The sequence below is a fragment of the Triticum aestivum genome, chromosome 7B (genome assembly GCF_018294505.1).
Source record: "Triticum aestivum cultivar Chinese Spring chromosome 7B, IWGSC CS RefSeq v2.1, whole genome shotgun sequence".
Classification (NCBI taxonomy): Eukaryota; Viridiplantae; Streptophyta; class Magnoliopsida; order Poales; family Poaceae; genus Triticum; species Triticum aestivum.
This window is the reverse complement of record NC_057813.1, coordinates 555,999,039-556,006,298: the sequence shown is the minus strand read 5'-3', so window position 1 is coordinate 556,006,298 and position 7,260 is coordinate 555,999,039.

Sequence of the window (7,260 nt, the reverse complement as noted above, 5' to 3'; positions counted from 1 at the left end):
GTGGCTACGCCCGGCCCTTGTTGAAGGTTAAAATAGCACACTTGACGAAAAATCATTGTCGTTTTGATGCGTAGGTAAGAACGGTTCTTGCTAGAAGCCCGTAGCAGCCACGTAAAACTTGCAACAACAAAGTAGAGGACGGCTAACTTGTTTTTGCAGGGCTTGTTGTGATGTGCTATGGTCAAGCATGATGTGATATAAATTGTTGTATGAGATGATCATGTTTTGTAACAAAGTTATCGGCAACTGGCAGGAGCCATATGGTTGTCACTTTATTGTATGCAATGCAATCGCCATGTAATTGTTTTACTTTATCACTAAGCGGTAGCGATAGTCGTAGTAACAATAGGTGGCGAGACGATAACGATGCTATGATGGAGATCAAGGTGTCACGCCGGTGACGTTGGAGATCATGGCGATGCTTCGGTGATGGAGATCATGAGCACAAGATGATGATGGCCATATCATGTCCCATATTTTTATTGCATGTGTTGTTTATCTTTTATGCATCTTATTTTTCTTAGAACGTCGGTAGCATTATAAGATGATACCTTACTAAATTTCAAGGTACAAGTGTTCTCCCTGAGTATGCACCGTTGCTACAGTTCGTCGTGCCGAGACACCACGTGATGATCGGGTGTGATAAGCTCTACGTTCACATACAACGGGTGCAAGCCAGTTGTGCACACGCATAATACTCGGGTTAAACTTGATGAGCCTAGCATATCCAGATATGGCCTCGGAACACTGAGACCGAAAGGTCGAGCGTGAATCATATAGTAGATATGATCAACATAGTGATGTTCACCATTGAAAACTACTCCATCTCACGTGATGATCGGACATTGTTTAGTTGATTTGGATCACGTGATCACTTAGATGATTAGAGGGATGTCTATCTAAGTGGGAGTTCCTAAGTAATATGATTAATTGAACTTTAATTTATCGTGAACTTAGTCCTGATAGTATTTTGCAAATAATGTTGTAGATCAATAGCTCATGTTGTTGCTTCCCTATGTTTTTATATGTGTTCCTAGAGAAAACTAAGTTGAAAGACGATAGTAGCAATGATGCGTACTGGGTCCCTGATCTGAGGTGTATCCACATTGCTGCACAAAAAAATTATGTCCTTGATATACCGCTAGGTGACAAACCTATTGCAGGAGCAGATACAAATGTTATGAACGTTTGGCTAGCTCAATATGATGACTACTTGATAGTTTAGTGCACCATGCTTTACGGCTTAGAATCGGGACTTCAAAGACATTTTTGAACGTCATGGACCATATGAGATGTTCCAGGAGTTGAAGTTAATATTTCAAGCAAATATCCGAGTTGAGAGATATAAAGTATCCAACAAGTTCTATAGCTAAAAGATGGAGGAGAATAGCTCAAGCAGTGAGCATGTGCTCAGATTGTCTGGGTACTACAATCGCTTGAATCAAGTGGGAGTTAATCTTCCAGATAAGATAGTGATTGACAGAGTTCTCTAGTCACCATCACCAAGTTACTGGAACTTCATGATGAACTATAGTATGCAAGGGATGAGGAAAACGATTCCCGAGCTCTTCATGATGCTGAAATCAATGAAGGTAGAAATCAAGAAAGAACATCAAGTGTTGATGATTCACAAGACCACTAGTTCAAGAAAAGGGTAAAGGGAAAGAAAGGGAACTTCAAGTAGAATGGCAAGCAAGTTGTCACTCCCGTGAAGAAGCCCAAAGCTATACCAAAGCCCGAAACTGAGTGCTTCTACTGCAAAGGAAATGGCCACTGGAAGCGGAAATGCCTTGAATATTTGGTGGATAAGAAGGATGGCAAAGTGAACAAGGGTATATTTGATATACAGGTTATTGATGTGTACCTTACTAGTGTTTATAGTAGCCCCTGGGTATTTGACACTTGTTCGGTTGCTAAGATTAGTAATTCGAAACAGGAGTTACAGAATAAACAGAGACTAGTTGAGGGTGAAGTGACGATGTGTGTTGGAAGTGGTTCCAAGATTGACTCTAGTGCAAGTGGGAGACTGAAGGAAATATGCCCTAGAGGCAATAATAAAGTTATTATTTATTTCCTTAATTCATGATAAATGTTTATTATTCATGCTAGAATTGTATTAACCAGAAACTTAGTACATGTGTGAATACATAGACAAAACATATAGTCCCTAGTATGCCTCTACTTGACTAGCTCGTTAATCAAAGATGTTTAAGTTTCCTAACCATGGAGATGTGTTGTCATTTGATGAACGGGATCACATCATTAGGAGAATGATGTGATGGACATGACCCATCCGTTAGCTTAGCACTACGATCGTGTTAGTTTCATTGCTACTGCTTTCTTCATGACTTATACAAGTTCCTCAGACTATGAGATTATGCAACTCCCGAATACCGGAGCAACACTTGGTGTGCTACCAAACGTCACAATGTAAAAGGGTGATTATAAAGGTGCTCTATAGGTGTCTCCAAAGGTGTTTTTTGGGTTGGCATAGATCGAGATTAGGATTTGTCACTCCGTGTTTCAGAGAGGTATCTCTAGGCCCACTCGGTAGTACTCATCACTATAAGCCTTGCAAGCATTGTGACTAATGAGTTAGTTACGGGATGAAGTATTACGGAACGAGTAAAGAGACTTGCCGGTAACGATATTGAACTAGGTATGATGATATCGACGATCGATTTTCGGGCAAGTAACATACCGATGACAAAGGGAACAACGTATGTTGTTATAATTACAAGTGTACCCGCGAGCTTTCTCCTTTTGCCTGAATGAGGATGATTCCATTGCTAAGGTTCTTACTGCCACAGACCCAACCATTATCTTCAGCTTACCTCTTTTGATCCAGGCCAGTGAGGAGGTCAGAGAGATTCAGCAGGGATCGATGCACGTGCATATGGCCAATGACCGCTATGACAATTGGGAATGCATGCTCAGGCGCTTCTCCTCGAAGTAATACTATAATTACTGTTACAAGGTGATTGTAGCAGATGAGGCATTCGGTTGGCTTTGGAAGGCCAAGAGCCTGATCAAGTTTAAAATGTTTGGGTGGCTGCTTCTGGTGGATCATTTGAACACCAGAAACATGCTCAGGCGTAGACATTTTGTTGTCGCGGGGAATAACTATACCTGCATGTTTTGTCACCCCCCCCCCCCGAGGAAACTGTTGGGCACTTATTATTTATGTGCCCCTTTAGCCAACAATGCTGGAGTAAGGTTGGATTGACTTGGCCGGTAAGAGACAATAGAATAGCTTTGCTGCATGGGGGCAAGGATAACTGGCAGCAGCCCCTCTTCATGGACATATTCCTGTTGGTTGCCTGGAGTTTATGGATGGAGAGAAACAACCAACACTTCAGCGGGATCCAACATTCATTTAGGGCCTGGTTGGCTAGGTTCAAGCATCTCTTGGAGCTACTGATTCATAATTGCAGAGAGGAGCTTCATCCTTTCCTGTCTACTTACATTGTAAACTTGGGGCATTAGGGTTGTAATTAATTTGGCTTGCACGGATGGGGGGGCGCCTAAAACCCACTGTAACATATATGTAACTGTTCCTTTGTGAGTAATACAAAAGTCAGTGGGAGCCTCTCCCACTGTCGTTCACTTTCAAAAAAACGTATGTTGTTATGCGGTTTGACCGATAAAGATCTTCGTAGAATATGTAGGAACCAATATGGGAATCCAGGTTCCGCTATTGTTTATTGACCAGAGAAGTGTCTCGGTCATGTCTACATAGTTCTCGAACCCGTAGGGTCCGCACGCTTAACATTCGTTGATGATATAGTATTATATGAGTTATGTATGTTGGTGACCAAATGTTGTTCGAAGTCGGATGAGATCACGGACATGACGAGGAGCTCCGGAATGGTCCGGAGGCAAAATCATATATTGGATGATATGGTTAGGCCAAGGGGTCAGGCCCACGGGGCAATACGTCGGTGCAAAAGGAGTTTTGTGGAGGCCAGGGGGCCAAACGCCGGAGACCTTGGCGTCTGTCCCTGGGCCAGACGCCAAGGCCCATGGCGTCTAGGCCAGACGCCAAGGATTGTAGCGTTTGGTCCTGGAGTCCGAGTGGGACTCTTTCCTTTTGGGCAAAAACGACTTTGAGGAGGCTCTTACTCCAAGTTTCGACCCCAGGGCTCAACATATAAATAGAGGGGCAGGGCTAGCACCAAAGACACATCAAGAAACACCAAGCCGTATGCTGGCAACCCCGTCCCCTCTAGTTTATCCTCCATCATAGTTTCCGTAGTGCTTAGACAAAGCCTTGCAGAGATTGTTCTTCACCAACACCGTCACCACGCCGTCATGCTGCCGGAACTCATCTACTACTTCGCCTGTCTTGCTAAATCAAGAAGGCCAGGACGTTATCGAGCTGAACGTGTGCTGAATGCGGAGGTGCCGTAAATTTGGTACTTGATCGGGGCGGATCGCGAAGGTGTACGACTACATCAACCGCATTGATAAACGCTTCCGCTTATCGATCTTCAAGGGTATGAAGATACACTCCCCCTCTCATTGCTATGCATCACTTAGATAGATCTTGCGTGATCGTAGGAATTTGTTTGAAATTACCACGTTCCCCAACATGGCATTCACACAAAGCATGTCTAAACTAATCAAATCACATAGCAATGCAAGACACCATACGCACGATATGAGCAACATAATCCTGCCAAGTTAGAGCATACACCTCGGGGGGGGGGGATAGGACAGGTCATCTGTCTCTAAATCCTGCTTTGAGGAGCTATCCATAACCAGCGAGATATGCACTTCGTTAGATAGCATAGTCTGCTCTGAAGACCTTGTTTTCACTCCAAAATTTTCCATCACCGTGTCAAATGGCTGATGCACACGAAGAGCAGTTGAATGTACTAACAATGTTGACAAATGTAATACGTAGCGAAAAAAAGGATGGCCTGATATAATTTACATATAAAATGACTGGCTAAGCAGGATGGCATCGCAAAATTCACATATATGATGTGTGACGCCCCCGATTCAATCGTACACTAATCATGCACGCAAATGTGTACGATCAAGATCAGGGACTCACGGGAAGATATCACAACACAACTCTAAAAATAAAATAAGTCATACAAGCATCATAATACAAGCAAGGGGCCTCGAGGGCTCGAATACAAGTGCTCGATCATAGACGAGTCAGCGGAAGCAACAATATCTGAGTACAGACATAAGTTAAACAAGTTTGCCTTAAGAAGGCTAGCACAAACTGGGATATAGATCGAAAGAGGCACAAGCCTCCTGCCTGGGATCCTCCTAACTACTCCAGGTCGTCGTCAGCGGGCAGCACGTAGTAGTAGGCACCTCCGGTGTAGTAGGGGTCGTCGTCGACGGTGGCTTCTGGCTCCTGGACTCCAGCATCTGGTTGCGACAACCAGAAAGGAAGGAAAAGGGGAAAAAGGGGGGGAGAAAGCAACCGTGAGTACTCATCCAAAGTACTCGCAAGCAAGGAACTACACTACATATGCATGGGTATATGTGTAAAGGGCCATATCAGTGGACTGAACTGCAGAATGCCAGAATAAGAGGGGGATAGCTAGTCCTGTCGAAGACTACGCTTCTGGCAGCCTCCGTCTTGCAGCATGTAGAAGAGAGTAGATTGAAGTCCTCCAAGTAGCATCTCCAAGTAACATCTCCAAATAACATCTCCAGTAGCATAATCCTACCCGGCGATCCCCTCCTCGTACCCCTGAGAGAGAGCGACCACCGGTTGTATCTGGCACTTGGAAGGGTGTGTTTTATTAAGTATCCGGTTCTAGTTGTCATAAGGTCAAGGTACAACTCCAAGTCGTCCTGTTACCGAAGATCACGGCTATTCGAATAGATTAACTTCCCTGCAGGGGTGCACCACATAACCCAACACGCTCGATCCCATTTGGCCGGACACACTTTCCTGGGTCATGCCCGGCCTCGGAAGATCAACACGTCGCAGCCCCACCTAGGCAAAACAGAGAGGCCAGCACGCCGGTCTAAACCTAAGCGCACAGGGGTCTGGGCCCATCGCCCATAGCACACCTGCACGTTGCGTACGCGGCCGAAAGCAGAACTAGCCCCCTTAATACAAGAGCAGGCTTACGTTCCAATCCGGCGCGCGCCGCTCCGTCGCTGACGTCTGAAGTGCTTCGGCTGATACCACGACGTCGGGATACCCATAACTACTCCCACGTAGATGGTTAGTGCGTATAGGCTCGTAGCCAGACTCAGATCAAATACCAAGATCTCGTTAAGCGTGTTAAGTGTCCGCGAACGCCGAACAGGGCCAGGCCCACCTCTCTCCTAGGCGGTCTCAACCTGCCCTGTCGCTCCGCCACAAAGATCCACACAGAGGGCCGTCGGGACAAAGGTCCTTTCAGCCCCCAGTCCGTGAATCACTCGCGGGTACTCTTCGAGCGGACCCGACTTTAGTCACCATCTGTATAGTATGTATGTATGTATAGTATATACCCGTGATCACCTCCCGAGTGATCACGGCCCAATAGTATAGCAAGGCAGACTGACAAGAATGTAGGGTCAATAATGATAAACTAGCATCCTATACTAAGTATTTAGGATTGCGGGTAAGGTATCAATGACTGTAGCAACAATGACAGGCTATGCAACAGAATAGGAGTAACCGAACAGTAACATGCTACACTACTCTAATGCAAGCAGTATAGAAAAGAATAGGCAATATCTGGTGATCAAGGGGGGGGGCTTGCCTGGTTGCTCTGGCAAGAAGGAGGGGTCGTCAACTCCGTAGTCGAACTGGGCAGCAGCAGCGTCGGTCTCGTAGTCTACCGGAGAGAAGAGGGGGAAGAAACAATGAATACAATGCAAACAAATGCATATCGATGCACGACATGACAGGTAACGATGCTAGGTGTGCCCAATCGCGGTAATAGGTGATACCGACGAAGGGGGGAAACATCCGGGAAAGTATTCCCGGTGTTTCGCGTTTTCGGACAGATGAACCGGAGGGGAAAAGTTGCGAGTTCGATAGGTTAGGGGTGTGTGGCGGACGAACGGACTGCGTATCCGGAATCGTCTCGTCGTTCTGAGCAACTTTCATGTTGAAAATATTTTAATCCGAGTTACGGATTAAAAGATATGATTTTTAAAAGATTTTAACAATTTTGGAATTTAATTATTTATTTAATTAATTCGAAAAAATGTATTTATGACGTCAGCATGATGTCATGCTGACGTCAGCAGTCAACAGGGGTTGACTGAGTCAACCCTGACATGTGGGTCCAG